The sequence below is a fragment of the Neovison vison genome, chromosome 13, assembly GCF_020171115.1.
Source record: "Neovison vison isolate M4711 chromosome 13, ASM_NN_V1, whole genome shotgun sequence".
In the NCBI taxonomy this organism is placed as follows: Eukaryota; Metazoa; Chordata; class Mammalia; order Carnivora; family Mustelidae; genus Neogale; species Neogale vison.
Window position 1 is genome coordinate 55030496 of NC_058103.1, and position 22332 is coordinate 55052827.

General features: G+C 33.5%; 1 long non-coding RNA gene across 1 annotated transcript in view; it reads right to left on the reverse strand.

The window, feature by feature from the left end:
* The window catches only part of LOC122893000, a 162405-nt gene that overhangs the window by 137454 nt on the left and 2619 nt on the right, over positions 1-22332 (reverse strand). Inside the window, exon 2 of the long non-coding RNA XR_006381551.1 lies at positions 3146-3268. This is a non-coding gene — a long non-coding RNA (uncharacterized LOC122893000). The remainder of the gene's footprint in view (positions 1-3145; positions 3269-22332) is intronic.

Genomic DNA, 22332 nt, shown 5'->3' on the forward strand with positions numbered 1-22332 from the left:
GAACAGACTATCAGTTATGTTATGGTAATGATATTTTTCTATTGCTAATCACAATTATCAATATATGTATTTAAATAAAAAGTAATTTCATTAATTAATATCTTAATAAGAGTGTGAAAAAACATATAAACAAGTCAATATAACTTCCTAAGTAGCTTCATTAAATATCAATCTTTAAAAAATACTCACTGAATATAGAAGTAAAGACATCTCACTGATCACTGTTTTTGAACATGACAGAGTTCTATAAATGCATTTAAGTTTTAAATACATTTAAGTTTACAACTAAGAATATGATGTCCATTAAAAAGCCTCAGTGGCTCAGTGGTTAAGCATCTACCTTTGGCTTAGGTCATGGTCCCAGGGTTCTGGATAGAGCCTCACATTGAGCCCCGCATCGAGCCCCACATCGAGGTCCTCATCGAGCCCTGCATTGGGCCCCTTGCTCAGTGGAGAGCCTGCTTCTTCCTTTCCCTCTGCCTGCCACTCCCCCTGCTTGTGCTCTACTCTCTCTGTCAAATAAATAAATCAAAATCTTTAAAAAAAAAAAAAAGGGAGTAAGTTAAAAAAAAAAAAAAGACTTGTAACAACAAAGATTATTCTTACATAATAGTTAGAAAAGGAAAGAGTTTGTGAGAACAGAGACCCAAGTCAGACACACCTCAATGCCAGTGATAATGTACGTAACATTATAAAATGTAAGAAAACGTGACTAAGTAAGCCAAGGCAAAAATAAATCATCACTCACTGAATTAACACAAGATTTTCACATAAATTTCATATTATAGTGTAATGAATACAGAATGGATTTGAAAAAAAAAATCCAAGTCAGAACCACTCATATTGTAGTTAAGATATAGGGAGAGTTTAAAAGACAAAGATTTTTTCATGTACTATTTTCAGAAAAACTAAGATATCCAAGAGCAAAAGCAAATACATGTTTTTAAAAAAATGAATGATAGCACACAAGCTTGAATTATCCGATGTAAACTTTAAAACCACAGAAAAAGTAACCATGCAGATGATGGTGAAAGGTAGCAGAAAAATACAAGTTTTCCAATGCAGTTAGTTACATAATTTCAGCTTCACCTGAGGTGTCTAGTAATGAATTATGTCTAAGAAAACAGAGAGTATTTCAGAAATGCAAAACTTCAAAAAAGAGGTATCTTGAAAGATGTAATCAACTATAAAAAGGTCACAAAGAGAAACAACATGAATCTTATCAACAGAGAATATTCTAAGAACAAAAGATCTTGTTCTCTCTTAAAGCAAATATTCTCAGAAGGATTTATCCTTTGGCTGTCAAAACTAAAATAGTGAAGTCAGCAATTATTTATCTACTGATGAGAAAGGTCACTGCAGAGAAATAAAAGAAAAATACCTTTAGATTTCTGAGGGATATATTTAACATATTTGGTTTAGATCTATAAGAAAAGATGTTGGAGGTAAAAAAAAAAGATGTGTAGGTAAAAAAAGAAATGTAGGGTAAAAATAAAGCTTGCCGACAGAGAATAAAGAAACTACTTAAATAATCTCCAAGCAAGCACAAGGAATATTTGATTTCATCAAAGATACGCGTTGTGCTAAAAAAAAAAAGTAAGAATAATGCTTAATCTATTTCAACATAAGACTATGTGAACTCGGAATTCTGTTTTCCTCCTTTTTACCATCAGTATTTCATCTCATGAAAATACATCCTAGATGGCTGGAATGTTAAGGTCATATAATAAAGTCAGGGAATGCATATGGTATAGTTTTGTATTTCAAAGCTCATTCTTGAAACTTATATTTTATTTTAAGTTATATAAACTACATCTAATTTACATGCTTAAATCAATGTTGGAAATAGTGATAGTATTTAAATTAATTGAATTTAAAAAGTTTATGCTATTGAAATAAACTGAATTTTTAGTTTTCCACATCTTTGCCAATTTGCTGAATACCTAAATAATATTTCCTTTGGCATAATGTGTTCAGAAGCTGACATCATGAGATACATGGCAAATACTCTAAATAACAGTTTGAACTTAATACTATGTTAATTTACAATCAAATAAATTAAACACATAATGTAACACACATACTGTAATAAAAGAGTTCAAATATGCTTTTTAATGTTCAGTGCCACTGCTAATAATGCAATATACAGAATATAAATTTATAGTCAAAGATGGACAAAATTTGTCCAATTATCAGAGATGTTATTTTGTGTCTAGGTGTGACGTGCACATTTTGGGTTACTCTATCTTGAAAAGATAGTAAAGCTTATTCGTACATATTTTGGCATTTTAGTTAGTATTTATTGAATGTTCCCTCAAGTATTTCAAAAATATATTTGAAGGCATAAGTAGCATTTTGAGTTACCAAAATTTTACAAAATAACATAGCCAAAAAGGAAAAGGGAAAAAAAGGTAAGTCCTAAAATTATTTATTTATTTAAAATCAGAAATGTCTTATTCCAGCATCACATAAATAATATACTACGTAGATATTGCTAAAACTACAAAGTGAGCAATCACAAGTTGTTCTGTAATTAAATTTGAAGTCATATTATTCATTCAAATGGCAGTATTACATAAAATATAAGATGTAGATATGAAAAGTGTCCACTCAAAAATGCATGAAGCTTACCTTTTAGAGAAAAATATTTATAAATTTTATTTCTAATCTTAAATCTTAGGTACAAGATTATTGATGTCAATATACTTCTTATAGGCAATATTCATCGTATACTTGTATAAAAATAACATACAATTTCCTAAGTAACATACATAGTGTCATTGTATCTGTTTGAATAAACTGCTTTTAGTTTATTTCAGTAGCTGACTCATAGAAAAAGGTCTATAATATCTGCTTTCTATTTTTATAGATTTCTGATAATTTATCATAGCTCTGTCTAACTCTCTCCAACTTAATTTTGATGAAAATATTAAGATATAAAATAGAGAAATTTGCTTCAGCTCCAGAGTCCAGAAGTAATGCTATATTTATTCAAAAGTATATATATTTAAATGTATATATATGAATATAAATATACATTTAGTTTTATATGAATATAAATATATATATATTTATATTTATACTCAGCTGTAACAGGTACATAGAATAAGAACAGTAAAATTTAAAAAAACAAAATCACACTCACATAGAAGTCCCAGGCAGATATGGCAGCTAAGCTGTCTTTGTTCCATATTGCCTCTAGCTTTCTGATTCACATGAAGTATGGCCTTTATCTTCATGATACAAGACCGAGCTCAGTCCATCAAATCTAAATATATAAAAAAATCACATGAATTTAAAATGTCTTAAGGAACTCAATTAAAAGACAGACATTGCCAAAATAGATAAAAATGCAAAATCTAACTGTATGATATATATATAAGAAACCTAATTATAATATAAAAGCACAAATACATTCTAATTCAAAGAAGGAAAAAGGATAGATCATGCCAGTACTAACCAAAAGAAGCTGGATTAGCTCAACTGATATCAAAGTAGATTCCAGAACAAAGAACAGGGAGAAAAGGGTCATTTAATAGTGATAAAGGTGTCAATTCTTAGGAAGGCATAACAATCCTAAGTGTTTATGCATCTAATACCAGAGCTTCAAAACACATAAAGCAAAAACTGGTAAGAATATAAAAAAATAGACAAATTCCTAACCCGCAATTATGTTTGTAGAATTAAATTCCTTTTCTCAATAATTGTTAGGATAGCGAGAAAATCTTTCAAGATACAGAAAATTTGAATATTATCAACAAAATTAACATAATTTACATTTCTAAAATAACATTACAAAAAGAATAGATATTAGGTGGGATGGTAATATGCATATACTTTTCAAGTGAATATGAGCATTTAACAAGACAGAATATATACTGTACAAGTTCTAGCAGTTTTGGAGTGGAGTCTTTTGGGTTTTCCACATAGAGTATCATATCATCTGCGAAGAGTGATAATTTGACTTCTTCTTTGCCGATTTGGATGCCTTTAACTTCCTTTTGTTGTCTGATTGCTGAGGCTAGGACTTCTAGTACTATGTTGAATAGCAGTGGTGATAATGGACATCCCTGCCGTGTTCCTGACCTTAGTGGAAAAGCTTTCAGTTTTTCTCCATTGAGAATGATATTTGCGGTGGGTTTTTCATAGATGGCTTTGATGATATTGAGGTATGTGCCCTCTATCCCTACACTTTGAAGAGTTTTGGTCAGGAAGGGATGCTGTACTTTGTCAAATGCTTTTTCAGCATCTATTGAGAGTATCATATGGTTCTTGTTCTTTCTTTTATTGATGTGTTGTATCACATTGACTGATTTGCGGATGTTGAACCAATCTTACAGCCCTGGGATAAATCCCACTTGGTCCTGGTGAATAATCCTTTTAATGTACTGTTGAATCCTATTGGCTAGTATTTTGGTGAGAATTTTCTCATCTGTGTTCATCAAGGATATCCTAGCCTCAGCAATCAGACAACAAAAGGAAATTAAAGGCATCCAAATCGGCAAAGAAGAAGTCAAATTATCACTCTTCGCAGATGATATGATACTCTATGTGGAAAACCCAAAAGACTCCACTCCAAAACAGCTAGAACTTGTACAGGAATTCAGTAAAGTGTCAGGATATAAGATCAATGCACAGAAATCAGTTGCATTTCTCTACACCAACAACAAGACAGAAGAAAGAGAAATTAAGGAGTCAATCCCATTTACAATTGCACCCCAAACCATAAGATACCTAGGAATAAACCTAACCAAAGAGGCACAGAATCTATACTCAGAAAACTATAAAGTACTCATGAAAGAAATTGAGGAAGACACAAAGAAATGGAAAAATGTTCCATGCTCCTGGATTGGAAGAATAAATATTGTGTCTATGTCTATGCTACCTAAAGCAATCTACACATTTAATGCAATTCCTATCAAAGTACCATCCATCTTTTTCAAAGAAATGGAACAAATAATTTTAAAATTTATATGGAACCAGAAAAGACCTCGAATAGCCAAAGGGATATTGAAAAAGAAAGCCAAAGTTGGTGGCATCACAATTCCGGACTTCAAGCTCTATTACAAAGCTGTCATCATCAAGACAGCATGGTACTGGCACAAAAACAGACACATAGATCAATGCAACAGAATAGAGAGCCCAGAAATAGACCCTCAACTCTATGGTCAACTAATCTTTGACAAAGCAGGAAAGAATGTCCAATGGAAAAAAGACAGCCTCTTCAATAAATGGTGTTGGGAAAATTGGACAGCCACGTGCAGAAAAATGAAATTGAACCATTTCCTTACACCACATACAAAAATAAACTCAAAATGGATTAAGGACCTCAATGTGAGAAAGGAATCCATCAAAATCCTTGAGGAGAACACAGGCAGCAACCTCTTCGACCTCAGCCACAGCAACATCTTCCTAGGAACATCGCCAAAGGCAAGGGAAGCAAAGGCAAAAATGAACTGTTGGGATTTCATCAAGATCAAAAGCTTTTGCACAGCAAAGGAAACAGTTAACAAAACCAAAAGACAACTGACAGAATGGGAGAAGATATTTGCAAACGACATATCAGATAAAGGACTAGTATCTGAAATCTATAAAGAACTGAACAAACTCAACACCCAAAGAACAAATAATCCCATCAAGAAATGGGCAGAGGACATGAACAGACGTTTCTGCAAAGAAGACATCCAGATGGCCAACAGACACATGAAAAAGTGCTCCATATCACTTGGCATCAGGGAAATACAAATCAAAACCACAATGAGATATCACCTCACACCAGTCAGAATGGCTAAAATCAACAAGTCAGGAAATGACAGATGCTGGCGAGGATGCGGAGAAAGGGGAACCCTCCTACACTGTTAGTGGGAATGCAAGCTGGTGCAACCACTCTGGAAAACAGCATGGAGTTTCCTCAAAATGTTGAAAATAGAACTGCCCTATGACCCAGCAATTGCACTACTGGGTATTTACCCTAAAGACACAAACGTAGTGATCTAAAAGGGCACATGCACCCGAATGTTTATAGCAGCAATGTCCACAATAGCCAAACTATGGAAAGAACCTCGATGTCCATCAACAGATGAATGGATAAAGAAGAGGTGGTATATATACACAATGGAATACTATGCAGCCATCAAAAGAAACGAAATCTTGCCATTTGCGACAACATGGATGGAACTAGAGCGTATCATGCTTAGTGAAATAAGTCAAGCGGAGAAAGACAACTCTCATATGATCTCCCTGATATGAGGAAGTAGTGATGCAACATGAGGGCTTAAGTGGGTAGGAGAAGAATCCATGAAACAAGATGGGATAGGGAGGGAGACAAACCATAAGTGACTCTTAATCTCACGAAACAAACTGTGGGTTGCTGGGGGGAGGGGGGTTGGGAGAACGGGGGTAGGGTTATGGACATTGGGGAGGGTATGTGCTTTTGGGTAAATTGGAAGGGGTGGTGAACCATGAGAGACTATGGACTCTGAAAAACAATCTGAGGGGTTTGAAGTGGCGGAGGGGTGGGAGGTTGGGGTACCAGGTGGTGGGTATTATAGAGGGCACGGCTTGCATGGAGCACTGGGTGTGGTGAAAAAATAATGAATACTTTTTTTCTAAAAATAAATAAATTGGAAAAAGAAATTTAAAAAAAGACAGAATATATACTGAATATATATCATAATAAAATATGTGTCATAATATATTCACCATAATAAATATACAAATATATACCTTAATAAAAAGTCTCAGTAGACTGAAAATATATAGATACTAAAATGTTAATACGTTAATATTACAAATAATGTAATATCAAAAAGTTGAACATGGATGAAATGGATAAATTCTTTGACAGACACAAGTTACCAAAACTCACTCAAGAATAAAAAAATACATGTTCTTATATTTATTAAAGTAATTAAATTTGCAGTTAAAATTCTTCCCACAAAGAACTCTTCAGATCATTTCACAGGGGAGATTATATTTTTTCTAAAAAACTGAAGACATGAATACTATCCAATTCATCTTACAAGTCTACCACTGTTCTGAAATAAGAAGCAAGAAAACTAACATATAACAAGAGTAAAGTGAAGGGTAGCAAGAAAGTGCTTAGAATACATGTGAAGCATTACTTTTTCTTAAAAAATACCTGGTATTAAGTACATATCATATAACCCTTATGACAACTGATAAATAACACAACAAACAGGTATAGACAAGAAACCAATAAAGTCTTAAAATACAATGAGCTCAATACAGGAGAGGAAAATGAAAATAAAAGAACATATGAAACAAACCAGGAAAACAATAATCAAGTTGGCATTTCTAAGACAAAATATATTAATATACACATTAAAAGTAGATGCAAAGGGAAATAATCCAAATAAATGTAATTTTATGAAAAGGAAATTAATAGGCCTCAGGTCTAGATATGAAATTCTTAACAAATTTCACCAAATTAAATCCAGTAATGTACAAGTGCATAAAATACAACCAACAGGGTTGTATAAATATAACAAAAAAGAAAGTTGCATTCTTTTTTTTTTTTTGCAGGTAGATATTATTTTATTTTAATGAGAATTTTAATACCAGTGATTTGCATTTGTTTATTAAATCATGGCTTTGTCCATGTCCTCTCTTTTAATATATTATGTTATGTTAGTCACCATACAGTACATTATTAGTTTTAGATGAAGTGTTCCATGATTCATTGTTTTATATATATTAAAAAAAAAGAATGCAAGGCTGATTTAACATTTTGAAATCAATAAAAGTAACTCATATTAACAGACTGAAAAAGCAGAAATGTATGATCATTCCTATTGTTGCAGAAAAAGTATTGCACAAATTCCAACAGTCATTCCTAGTAAGTTTAACTAAACTAAGAAAAACATACAAATTCCAATAGTCATTCCTAGTAAGTTTCACTAAACTAAGAGTAGCATACAAATTCCTCAATATGATGAAGGATATCTTCAAAAAAGCTCACTAGATTCTGACTGGTACAGCTTCTATTAAAAGTCATTATGAATCCCCCTCTCTCTCTGCCTGCCTCTCTGCCTACTTGTGATCTCTCTCTGTCAAATAAATAAATAAAATCTTTGAAAAAAAAAGTCATTAAGAAAATTTAGTCTCAAAGTAATCATACTAACTACTGCAGCATAAATCCTTCAAATCAGCTGAATTATAAGACCAGATGATATCTGACAATTCTTTAAATCATGCTTTCTGAGAGGAAAAAAATCGCTTATTATTGTTTTTCTTCAAAACTCCCTTATGTTTTCAATATTTTAACAACAGTTATATGTTAGAGTATAAATGACTTTTAAAAATGCTACTTAAAACTAGGAGTTATGCTTCCTCCTTTGCTTAAGCATAAAACAGAAAAGATTCATCCACATTTTTGCAACTATACCCATGTATCACACCTATATAAGATCTTACATTGCAAAATATACTATTGTTCTCAACAACAGTCAGCAGGAAACCATAAGCTTGACGTCTATTTGACTGCCTCAGAGCCATTTGTCAGAATTCTTCACAAGAACAATCTCATAGTACAAATCAGAGATTATAAGGAAAGAAGTCAGGGGCTCTAGAATTTGATAGGGATATTTTCATAGCTTTGTTAAACTCAAAGTAACATATTTTGTTCATTTAAGAGTTATAGTCTTCCGCACTGGGAAGATATTCCTAACCAAAGTTAATTAAGCTAGTGTACAAGTGGACTGTATCTATTTTGTTATTTGGGTATATTTTTGGTTCTTTATATTCAATACAATATGATGTATAAAATTTGAAATAAAACAAAACAGCTGACTGCCGTGTGGGAAATATTTAGACTAACACATAGATATAAGTTAAAGTTGTCTCAAGTGAATGGCGTTTTAAAGGAACTTTGGGAGTATAAAATATTTTTCTGTAAGGCTTATTTGTGATTATCTAAATTTGTATTTGAGGAAAGAAAAGGTGTTGAAGTTTCGGTCTGCATATGGCAATTTTCCTCTACAGATGGTTTCCTTATTAAGAGAAGAGTCAAGGTCATTTAAATGTTTAGCATTCTTACAGCAAGTATATTTTGGCTCAATATGTATCATGAATTAAAAATAATTTTAAGCTAGTCAAGATGACCCAGATTAAAAAAAAAAAATGTTTTTCTGGCAATTCACAGACCTGTACCCCTGGGGATAAAAATACATTATAGGTTTATTTAAAAAAAATAAATTTAATAAAAAATGTTTTTTATTTGTTAAACTGATCTCTCAAAGTGATATAAAATAGTTGAGCTAAACATACTTACATCTGTCCCTCTTCCCCTGAATACTTGAAAGCAATTAAGGAGAGGAATAATTCCTTTGACTCATATTCTCAGGAAAAAACCATGAACATTAGTGAAAAATGTATATGACTTTGAAAGACAGAGATAATGCAGTTTGAGCAACATGGACAGTTACTCAAATATCTGTGCCTCTTCTCAGAATAGGATTGCTTTACTGGCATTAAATATGCTCTACTGACACAATATTCTGAGCCCTAACCTTGTTGCCAAAGCACTCCTTGGATTGGAGACATGGAGCCACATGCACCTGTGGTCTAGGATAAGAGTTAAACTTAAGTACCACAAGCCTTCCATTCCAAGGGTACACATGCTGTGAGCCCTTTATCCACATAGCAGGATAAAAATTGTTGCCTTGGGAAAAGGATCAGAGTCCATACTTCTTTTCCCAGTGTTTGTGTTAAATGGTGCTTAATTTATTGACATTAAGTTTGTAAAAATCTACCTATAAATTAATGAAGTTAACACAAATAAATCATTTTGAATACCTAAGAATTTCCATGTCTCGATTTTATTTGTTAACAGGGAATAAATTAAGGAAATCAAGTTAATTTCAGGTTGTGCTTCAAAGTGCATCTCTGAGATTTTGGGTACTCTTTAAATATTTTCTAAGCTTTTTTGTAGTCTGCTCTTGAAAAGGTAACATCTTAAGCACACCTTAGAAGAATTTAACAAGAACTGTCTCATGGCTCTTTAATGACAATTCTATGATAACTCAATCTTTATCATACAAAGAAAGCATCTTTGTTTCTGGAAATTCAGAGATAAACATGGTATTTTGTTCCAGTTTTATAAATGAAGTTTCAGTTTCTTCAGTATTAAATATCTACTGATTATAGAGCTAAGATTTGAATATAGTATTTATAATATCAGAAAACCAGGGTTGTATATACTTTAACTTCCCCACACAATCCCCAACTAGAGAAACTTAGTCATGTGAGGTGTGAGAGTAATTGTGTAAGGTAGAAGAAATTTATGCAAAACAAAACAAATAATGTGAAACTAAAGGTCAAAAACAAAATTAGATAAATGACACACAGATTTATAAATTCTCTGACTTCCTGGGTATTTTTATGTCAAAGAACTTTTTCTACTACAGATCTTACTTCTGATTTACAACTAGCGAACTCAGACAACGATCAGGAAAAACTTGCTGGTTGACCATTACTAGTGGTCATAGGTTCATAATTACTGTGAACAACGCATAGGGTTGGAGGTCAGACTACATCAGAATGTTACTGTATCAAATAAAATAAAATAAAATAAAATAAAATAATAAAATGATGCCTGCCAAAATCCTTTGGAATCGGAGTAGCATTATGCTAATTTAGTACTCTCTAACATATTTACAGCCCTTTACAAAGTCTGCTAATACATTAGAATCTTCATTACTATATCATAAGGAATTACAAAGCTAACGTGTAGAAAAGAGTGATTTTGAAGCAATAATAAAGACAAAAAATAGAATTAAAACTTCACAGAAGGACTCATGAATGAAAAGATACCTGATTTTTGACAAATGTGGCACTGCAGAACACTGAGGAATTTTCAACAAAAGGTGCTACATCCAGTAGGTATCGAAATGGACAAAGGTACTCTTATTCTACCTAACATTTTACATAAAATTCAACTCTAGGTAAACTGCCAATCTAATGAGAAAATAAAATATATAAAATGTTCTTAACTTTGGGTTAAGGAAAAACTTTTTCCTTAAAACAAAGAAAAACAAAAGAAAAAGAAAAAAGAAAACAAATAAGCCCAAGAAAGCCCCAATTATTCAGAGACAAAGCTGTTAATAGATTTGGTCTACATTAAAGTTAGAGTTTTCTTAATTAAATCAAAGCAAAACAAAAAACCCCATTTAACCTTGTGTAAAGGCCTATCAGAATGGTGATATAACAGCATTACATATAACTGACCAAGTTCTTGTATCCAAAATATATTGATAATAAAAACTTTGTTATGCTCCAACAATGCACACCTCCCTAAGGAATCTTAGGCCTGCTGGCTCTTAAGCAACTTACATCAGACTTATTTTGAAACCAAATTTCCCAGCATCTGTGATATGAAAACTGAACATGTCCAATCAATCACGACAAATTTACAGTCCATCTTGTGAGCAAAAACTTACATTTATTATCCTGCCTTACTTGGGATATATGCTTTTCTGCTATTACCCTTTCAAATTGCTGCTTAGAAATGTCCCCTGAACTCACACATGAATAGCACTGTGTTTGCCAGACAATGATAAGTTAGATTTAGATTTAGAAATTAAGTATCCTGGAGTATCCTTTTTCCTTACCTATTAACAACAGAAATAACTTCTAAAATAAATGAAAAATGTCAACTCAGAATGGACATAAAAGCATATGTAATTGGCTGGTAAAACATGAAAACATGGCTCACCTTCCTTAATGATTGGGGAGACATATTAAAACAATATAGGGAGCCAAAATTTTATCTCTACACTGTTAGGATAGAGTTAGGGTAGGGTTTTTCCTGGGCCTGATTAGCAAGTTAAAATAGGACAGATCAAAAGGAGAAAAGGCATAGAAATTTATTTAATATAAGTTCTATGTAAAATGGAAGCCTTACTAGGGAATGAAGACCAAAAGAAGTGGCAAGACCTACATGCTTTTATACCATGCTGAAAAAGAGAGACAATTGTGGAAAAGTAACTAAAACTATGTGAGGATGCTAAAGGAAAATAAGAATTACTTTAACAAGGTCTGTATAGAACTCTTTCCACATCAATTTCCCAGAGTGAGAAGAATGTTGCTTTCCTTCTGGTATATAGGGAGGACACCTTCCACATGGGAATTTCATCTTCTACTTTTAAGGAAAAGCAACAAGGCCAGAGTGTACTTCTTGCATCTGCTGTTTTTCAAGTGCCTTTATCAAAACAGTTAATGTGCCAGGGTGGCATATTTTGGGATAGCATGTTCTAAACTTCAACAACAATGTGAGGAAGCTATGTATCTACTGGAATAAATTTCACAGAAATAATAAACTTACTAAAGTTTTACAAGGATGGGAAACAATGATAGTCCTTGAATATTGCTGTGGGTGGGGGACGTAAAACTGGTACTTTGCAAAACTAATGAAATCTACTAGGTTGAACATAAGCATGCCCTATCATCAAACAAAAAATATAACCAACAAAAATACATATATATTTGCACCAAAGAAGGCAAGTGTATTGACAGCAATATAGTCTGTAGTAATTGACAATGAAAGTAATTTGACAGGAACATGGAAAATACATTGTGACATATTCATTAAAAAGGTAATACTGCACAGAAATAAAAATGAATGCTGTCTGGATAAACAAAACAGTGTAGATAAAGAATATCACTGATATAATGTTAACAACTATAACAAAAAAATCCAGACAAAAATCACAATGATTTCATTCATGTAGAGTTATAAACAAAATAAAAAAACGCACAATGTTTGGGGATAGAGGTGAGAATAATTGTAATCTTTGGGGAGGTGTATTGACTAAAAGAGTTGAGAAAGACTCTTGTGGTAATGATAATTTTTTTTTTTAAGATTTTATTTATTTGACAGGGAGAGAGAGATCACAAGTAGGCAGAGAGGCAGGCAGAGAGAGAGAGGGGAGGAAGCAGGCTCCCTGCAGACGCGGGGCTCGATCCCAGGATCCTGGGATCCTGACCTGAGCCAAAGGCAGAGGCTTTAGCCCACTGAGCCACCCAGGTATCCCATGATAATTTTCTATTTCTTGTTTTCGGTAGTATTATGTAGGAGTTTTAATCTTGTAAGAATTCTTCAACATATAAGCTTATGACGTCCACATCTTTTTGTATGTATGCAATATTAATTTAAAAATTCTTAAAAAGTTAAAAAAAAAAAAGGAAAATTCTAGGAAGATGGTGGCATAGATTTTTACATGCCCTTCCCTTAACCACTCCTTTCTAGAATAATACAGCAATAAAGAATATGCTGGTTCTGCCTGGTGGTGATCTTCAACATATAAATTTTGAAGTCTAAAAAAAATAAAAAATAAAAAAAAAATTTTGAAGTCTTCTGGATGAAATGAACTCGTAATCAGCTGTGTGAAAGACAGATATTTTGTCCAACTCCAAGAGGAGGCCTGACTATTAAGAGTCTATGGATTCTTTTAATAACAAATAATAGGTAATATTTGTTGAATGCCTGATATAGTTCTAATATATTTATATATATTTTCTCACTTAAAATGAGCAGTGATGCACCCATTGCTTTTGTCAGTAAGCCTTGGTAGAGCTTGCACATTTTCCAGATATTGAAAATGTCCAGGTGTTTGCAGTGCAAGGTGAATTTCTCCTGGTCATTACAAATGGTAGAAAATTGCTTCTTGCAATCAGAGGGAACTGGAATAGAGAAGGATTTGCACCACTCCTGCTCCAGATATTTCAGCAGTTCAACAGACATAACTGTGTACCAAATTCTTTGTCCTGACTCACAATACAGATATGTAAGATGCTCAAATGCTTTTTGTCTTCCTGCTACTCAAAAAAACCCAATATTCTGCTATCTGCTTGTACTGAGAAAATTGACCACCATGAACATGAAAGAAAATTTGCAATTATTTTTATGTAGATTTAGCAACCTAAAAAACCTTTCTTATTTAAATTAAAAACTTAGAATTTGAGTCAAAAGGAAATTTGTAGAAAGTGACAACTTTCTACATGATGAGTGGAACAGAAAAACTTTCTCAATTATACATATGCTATTATAAAAACAATATTCATAATTGAAACTGACAACAAATCAATAAGAAAGAATATGATCAATACTTAAGTTCTAGAAGACCAAGTGAAAATTTAATACATTAAGACTATAAAAAAAAATTGATGGCAAATACGAGTGACACTGTAAGAGAAATGGCAGACAAATAAAGGAATCTTATGTTAAAGAAATAAAATATTCCTGTATTCATTAAAGTAGTGAAGAAGGCTTTACTAAGGATTATTGAGACAGGTGTTAAGACTATCCTGTTGGAGGAAAGATCGGACTCAACTCTGAACACAGCATGGACAAGTGGGGATTTATAGAACAGGATTAATAAGTGATAAGAGGTTACTAAGAGAAGACTTAATGGGTAGGAGATTTTTGTCAAACCAGTAGAACACGATTCCTGATGAAGAAAGGCCAAGGTGATCATATATATCGAGGATGGGGAGATTCTCACTGACTGAATAGCATTTTTACTACATCTGGACAAAGTAAGCTCAGTAAAGGGGCTAAGGTCTAGAGCTAGTTCAGAAGATGGCTCAAAGAAGCATGACTAAAGTTTAGGTTAAAGAGTCTTTGTCACCTACAATATGAAAAAATGGACCTTTTCAGAATGAAGAAAAAACATGGTAAAGAAACCAAGATTAGACAAAAACAATAATAGAATTAAATATCACAAAGATGAAGAAAAACCTGTTTCTTCAAAGTGAATATTTTAATTGAATCAAAAGTAAGATTCTAATTTATTAAATGCTTTTCCATTCAACCATTTTGATTAAAATATTTTATTTTATATAAATTATTCAAAAGTTTTGTGTTGGCTATGTTTTTGTTGTTACTATTACTCACAAGGTTAATTCATGTAAATGGATTAAAGACAAAATGTGAGACCTAAAACCATCAAACTCCTAGAAGAAAATATAGGCACTAATTTCTTTAAATTTAAATATTAAATTTAATTAAACTTTTAAATACATTATTAAGTAATATGATAAAATATATAAAAATGAATATAAATATTGAAATATTTAATATTTTATTAAAATATTAAAATATTTTATTTTATATAAATTATTCAAAAGTTTTATGTTGGCTAAGTTTTTGTTGTTAGTATTACTTACAAGGTTAATTCATGTAAATGGATTAAAGACCCAAATGTGAGACCTAAATCCATAAAACTCCTGGAAAAAAATACAGGCACTAATTTCTTTGACATTGGCTGTAGAAACATTTTTGTATACATGTCTCTTCAGGCAAGGGAAACAAAATAAAAAATAAACTATAAGCACTATACTAAAAAAAACATTTTTATAGTGAAGAAACCGTCAATAAAACAAGGCAAACTACTCAATGGGAGGGAATATTTGCAAATGATATATGCAATAATGTGTTGATATCTTGAATATATAAAGAACTTATATAAGTCAACATCCAAAAAGGCAAATAATTTGATTCAAATCAGAGAGAGGATCTAAATAGATGCTTTTCCAAAAAAAGGCATAAAGATGGTCAATAGATACATAAAAGATGCTGAACATCACTAATCATTAGGGAAATGCAAATCAAAACCACAATAAGATATCACCTTACAGCAGTCAGAATGGCTAAAATCAGTAAGACAAGAAATAGTAAGTGTTGATGAGGATGTGGAGAAAAAGGAACACTTCTGCACTGTTTGTAGGAATCCAAATTGGTGCAGCCACTAAAGAAAATACAGAGTTTTCTTAACAAATTAAAAATTGAATTATCATATGATCCAGTAATTCCACTACTGGGTATTTATCCTTACAAAATGAAAACAATTAAAAAAAAGATATATAGGGACGCCTGGGTGGCGCAGTTGGTTGGACGACTGCCTTCGGCTCAGGGCGTGATCCTGGAGTCCCGGGATCGAGTCCCGCATCAGGCTCCCAGCTCCATGGGGAGTCTGCTTCGCTCTCTGACCTTCTCCTCACTCGTGCTCTCTCTCACTGTCTCTCTCTCTCAAATAAATAAATAAAATCTTAAAAAAAAAAAAAAAAGAATTAATCAAAAAAAAAAAAAAAGATATATAGTCCTAAGGTTATTTCAGCATTATTTATGATAGCAAAGACATGGAAGCAACCCAAGTGTCCATCAATAGATGAATGGATAAAGAAGTGGGTGGCTCAGTGGGTTAAGCCGCTGCCTTCGGCTCGGGTCATGATCCCGGGGTCCTGGGATCGAGTCCCACATGGGGCTCTCTGCTCAGCGGAGGCCCTGCTTCCCTCTCTCTCTCTCTGCCTGCCTCTCTGTCTACTTGTGATCTCTGTCTGTCAAATAAACAAAATCTTTAAAAAAAAAAAAAAAGAAGTGGCAATACACACACACAGGACTATTACTCAGCCATAAAAAATAATGAGATACTCTCCAAGATATTCTCCCTGATATGAAGAAGTGGAGATGCAACGTGGGGAGTTGGGGGGGTAAGAGAAGAATAAATGAAATAAGATGGGATGTGGAGGGAGACAAACCATAAGTGACTCTTAATCTCACAAAACTAACTGAGGGCTGCTGGGGGGAAGGAGGTCAGGAGAGGGTGGTGGGGTTATGGACATTGGAGAGGGTATGTGATATGGTGAGTGCTGTGAAGTGTGTAAACCTGGTGATTCACAGACCTGTACCCCTGGGGATAAAAATACATTATATGTTTATTAAAAAATTAAAAATTAAAAAATTAAAAATAATGAAATATTGCCATCTACAATATATGGATGGACCTAGAGGACATAATACTAAATGAAGTCAGTAAGATAGAGAATGACAAATGCCATATAATTTCATTCATATGTGGAATTTAAAAAACAAAGTAAACAAAGAAAAAAAGAGATAAGCAAAAAGACTCTTAAATACAGAGAACAAACTGGCGATTGCCAGAGGGAAAGTTGGTGGATCAGTGGGTGAAATAGATAAGGAGATTAAGAGTACTTTATCTTGAAACGTGCTAGGTAATGTATACAATTGTTCAATCATTATATTGTATACATGATACTAATATAACACTATAAATTATACTTCAATAAAAAAACAATTTTTTAGGGACACCTGGGTGGTGTAGTCACTTAATCATCTGCTTTTGGCTCAGGTCATGATCCCAGGATGCTGGGATCAAGTCCCACATCAGGCCCCTTGCTCAGTGGGGAGCCTGCTTTCTCCCTCTGACTGTCGCTCCTCCTGCTTGTACACTCACTCTGGCAAATATAGACAAATATAGATGGATATAAATAATATATAATGGATAAGACCATACTTGGTTATCTTTTGATATATATCTTTTTTTTCCAATTTATTTATTTTCAGAAAAACAGTATTCATTATTTTTTCACCACACCCAGTGCTCCATGCAAGCCGTGCCCTCTATAATACCCACCACCTGGTACCCCAACCTCCCACCCCCCGCCACTTCAAACCCCTCAGATTGTTTTTCAGAGTCCATAGTCTCTCATGGTTCACCTCCCCTTCCAATTTACCCAAAAGCACATACCCTCCCCAATGTCCATAACCATATATATCTTTTTTAATGCTACATTGAGATAAAATGATATATAACAGTCTGTAAATTTAAAGTGTACAACATGTTAATTTAATACATTTTTTTACTGTAGAATGATTACCACCATAGAGTTAGCTAACACTCCCATCAAGTCACACAATTACCCTTTTTTAATGATAATTTAATCATTTAATCAGTCTTGGCAAATTTTAAGTATATAATGAAGTATTATTAACTATAACCACTATGATATACATTAAATCCTCAGAACTTATCTACCTTCCAACTAGAAGTTTGTACTCTTTGACTAACATGTACTTATCTCTCCTACCCTTCCCTCCCAGCACGTTAACTACCATTCTACTCTGTTTCTACAAGTTTGGCTTTTCTAGTTTCATATAGTATTTGTCTTTCTCAGTGTGACTTATTATACTTAGCATAATGTTTTCAATGTCCATCCATGTTCTTGCAAATGACAGAATTTCTGTCTCTCTTATGGATGAATACTACTCCGGTGTGTATGTGCGTGTTTGTGTACGTATGTGACATCTTCTTTATTCACTCATCCATTGACAAACATTTAGGTTGCTTCCATATCTTGGCTATTGTGAATAATGCTACACTAAACATGGAAGTGCAAACAGTTTTAATTTTTTGAGGAATCATCCATACGGGACCTACCAATTTACAATCCTATCAACAGTGTATAAGGGTGCACTTTTATACATATCCTTGTCAACACATGTTATCTCTTGTCTTTTTTGAGGCTAGTCACTCTAACAAGTGCAAAGCAATATTGTCTTCATGGTTTTGCTTTGTATTTCCCCTGATTAAGAGTGCTGAGCATGTTATCATGAACTTATTGACCATTCATCAGGTTTCTTTGAATAAAAGATTCTATTCAGTTCCTCTGTCCATTTTTTTAATTAGTGAGTTGTGTAAGTTCTTTATACATTTTAGATATTAATTAGTCAGATTTTTTAAAATATGAAACAACAGATCTAAAAGTCATCTTATAAAGTGATAAAAATATTTGCAAAACATCTGATAAAAGGGTTACTATCCAAAATATAGAAGTATTTCCTATAACTCAGTATCAAAGTAAATAACTCGAATAAAACATGGGCAAAGGACTTGAATTTCTCTAAAGAAGAAAACCACAGGTCCAAAATAGTATCATTTAGATCAAATTCCCAAAGCTGGGTTAATACTCAACTGCAGTTTCAAACTTCCCCAGAAATGTGGCCTTAACCAGTCAGTCAAGAGCTTTCGGTCAGCACCAAAGAAGTAATCTGTCATGTGGGCCCTCTCCATAACGCAAAGACAAGGAAATAAACTGCATGGTAAGACTCCTTGTCCTTGGGGCGCCTGGGTGGCTCCGTGGGTTAAAGCCTCTGCCTTCGGCTCAGGTCATGATCTCAGGTCATGATCTCAGGGTCCTGGGATCGAGCCCCACATCGGGCTCACTGCTTTGCAGGGAGCCTGGTTCCTCCCCTCTCTCTCTGCCTGCCTCTCTGCCTACTTGTGATTTCTCTCTCTCTGTCAAATAAATAAAATCTGTAAAAACATATATTAAAAAAAAAAAAAAAAAAGACTCCTTGTCCTTCCCCCAAAAGGAAAATGATCTTTCTGGGAACAATCCTTTTTTTTTTTTCTCCTAGTAATTTGACAGAACCAATTAGATCTTCAAATTTTCTTAGTCTAATTTTTTTTTTCTTTTTAACAGAGGACATACAAATAACTGCCAGTTATATTAAAGAGTGCGCAACATCACTAATCATTAGGAAACTGCAAATGCAAATCAAAACCACAATGAGATATTTCCTTATACCTGTTAGGTATGATAGTTATCCTTAGCTACTACCAAAAACAAAAGATAAGGGCTAGCAAGAATATGGGGAAATTAGAACTCTTTTACACTGTTGGCTGGCATGAAATATAGTACAGAGGTTTGTCAAAAAATTAAAAATAAAACTAGTGATCCAGCAATCCTACTTTTGTGCACATATCCAAAGGAATGAAATCAAGATCTTGAAGAGATATCTGCACTCCCATTTACTGCAGTATTAGTCATAAAAGCAAAATATGGAAACAATCTAAGTGTCCGTTGACAAATGAGTGGATTAAAAAATGTGGTACATACATACAATAAAATATTATTCAGCTTTAAATAAGAAGGAAATCTATTTTGTGGCAGGGATTAAACTGAGAGGACATTATATTAAGTGATTTAATCCAATCATAATAAGACAAATACTGCATGATTCCACTTACATGAGATATCTGAAATAGTCAAACTCATAAAAACAGAAAATAAAATGATCACTATCAGCAGCAGAGAGAGAGAAAAATAGAAAATTATCACTCAGTGGTATCAAGTTTAATTTAGGTAAGATTAATACATTCTAGAGATCTGTTATATAACACACTATAGTTAATAGTATGGTGTTGTGCACTTTATGTAAAGAGAATAAATCTCATTAAGTGTTCTTATCATAATGAAACAAAAACACACACACATACATACACATACACAGAAGAACACGGGGAGGATTTGATTTGTACACAGAGGATATATTTGGATATGATTAGTACCTTGATTGTGGTGCTAGTATCGCAAGTGTATGCATATGTGCAACTCATAAAAATGTATGCATTAAATATGTATAATTTTTCACATATAAATTATATACCAACAAAGCTTAAAAATATATATATTTTGGTGAAAATCCCTCAATTTCAAGAATAAAGAGAAAATATGAGCTTCCAGAGAGAAAGTACAGTTTACTTATGGGACAAAGGTAATTATATCATGTTCAAGCCTCTCACGTGCAACAGGAAGTCAATACAAAGAGCAGCATCTATGTGCTCTGTTGAGAAAAGAATTTTCCTTAAGAACTCTCTGCCCAACCACATAACAATTGTGAAAGAACATACAGGCTAAAGAAAGAATCTTTGCACTTGAGGATATCAAATGTAAAATTCTTTAGCCTGTCCAATTAGCCATACTAGTAAGTCCATCAAAAGCATTTTTCATTTTTATTATAGTGCTTTTGATCTCTAGTAATTCTTTTTTACTTTCTCCTAGAATTTAATCTGTTTTTGCCTATATGTTCTTTCTTGCTATCTATCTTCCTATTAGAATTCTTAGTATATTAGTAATAGCTGTTTTGAATTCCTATCTGATAATATCAACATCCCTGCCATATCTGAGCCTTGTTCTGATCCTTGGTCTATCTCTTCCAACTGTTTTCAGCCTTTTAGTAGGTTGTGGATTTTCTTCTTCTTCTTTTTTTTAAGACTTTATTTATATAACAGAGAGAGAGAGAGAGATCACAAGTAGGCAAAGAGGCAGGCAGAGAGAGAGGGGGAAGAAGCAGGCTCCCTGCTTGGCAGAGAGCCCGATGTGGGGCTCGATCCCAGGACCCTAAGATCATGACCTGAGCCAAAGACAAAGGCTTAACCCACTTAGCCACCCAGGCACCCTGGAATTTTCTTCTTGATAGCCAGGTGTGATGTACTGGGTTAAAGGAACCTTTAGTAATGTGGTAGTAAGATGTTGGGATATAAGAAGTGTTCTAAAGCCCTATGATTAGGTCTCCATCTTTTAATGAGACTGTGCCTCTGCAGTATGTACTTCGCAAGTGCTTTTCAGTGCCTAACTCTTAGGTGGGACAGGATGGCCAAAGTGGATTAGAGTTGGGTATCCTTTCTTCACATGAAAGGCTACAGCCAGTGAGTTGGGTCTTTCCATTTCCCTGGCTTAGTCAGACTCTAATTAAACACATTTGTTAGATTCTGGATAAATTGTTATTTCTGAGAGCAGACTTGACTAAAAATAGAGTTCTCTAGCATATTTAAAACGGTTCCTTTCCCCTCCCCCTCATGGAACCATGGAAACCTAAAAGGATTTTTTTTTTTTTCCTGTTACTTAATCTATAATCTGGTTGAATTCCTGGTGTTTTTAAACTCACAAAAGTCTGGGGGTCCTCCTATTACTGGGTCCTCTAAGAAATTTTGACTCTCAGGGTTGAGTAACTTGACCTTCTTGCAGTTCATTAATTAAAGATTAGATTTTTTTAGCCTGGCACTGGTTCCTGCTAAGGTTTCTTCTAGCGGGTTTCTCCTCCAGTAAGTTATGATTTTTTTGTTTGTCTCTTCAATTTTGGAGGCAGCTGTTTGTCTTATGACCTAACTTCACTTCCAGATCTAGTAGCATTGATTTTTCAGTTTGTATAGGTTTTTACTTATAGTTAGGACAGAGTGGCAACCTTTAAGCTCTTACATACTGAAGTGGAAACCAAATGTCTCTGCATTTTTTTTTCTTTTTCTTTTTCTAACTTTTTTTTTTTAATTTCTTTTCAGCGTAACAGAATTCATTGTTTATGTACTACACCCAGTGCTCTATGCAATACATGCCCTCCATAATACCCACCACCTGGCTCCCCCAACCTCTCACCCCCGACTCCTTCAAAACCCTCAGGTTGTTTTTCAGAATCCATAGTCTCTCATGATTTCTCTCCCCTTCCAATTTCCCTCAACTCCCTTCTCCTCTCCATCTCCCTACGTCCTCCATGTTATTTGCTATGCTCCACAAATAAGTGAAACCATATGATAATTGACTCTTTCTGCTGGACTTATTTCACTAAGCATAATCTCTTCCAGTAATGTCCATGTTGATACAAAAGTTGGGTACTCATCCTTTCTGATGGAAGCATAATAATACTCCATAGTGTATATGGACTACATCTTCCTT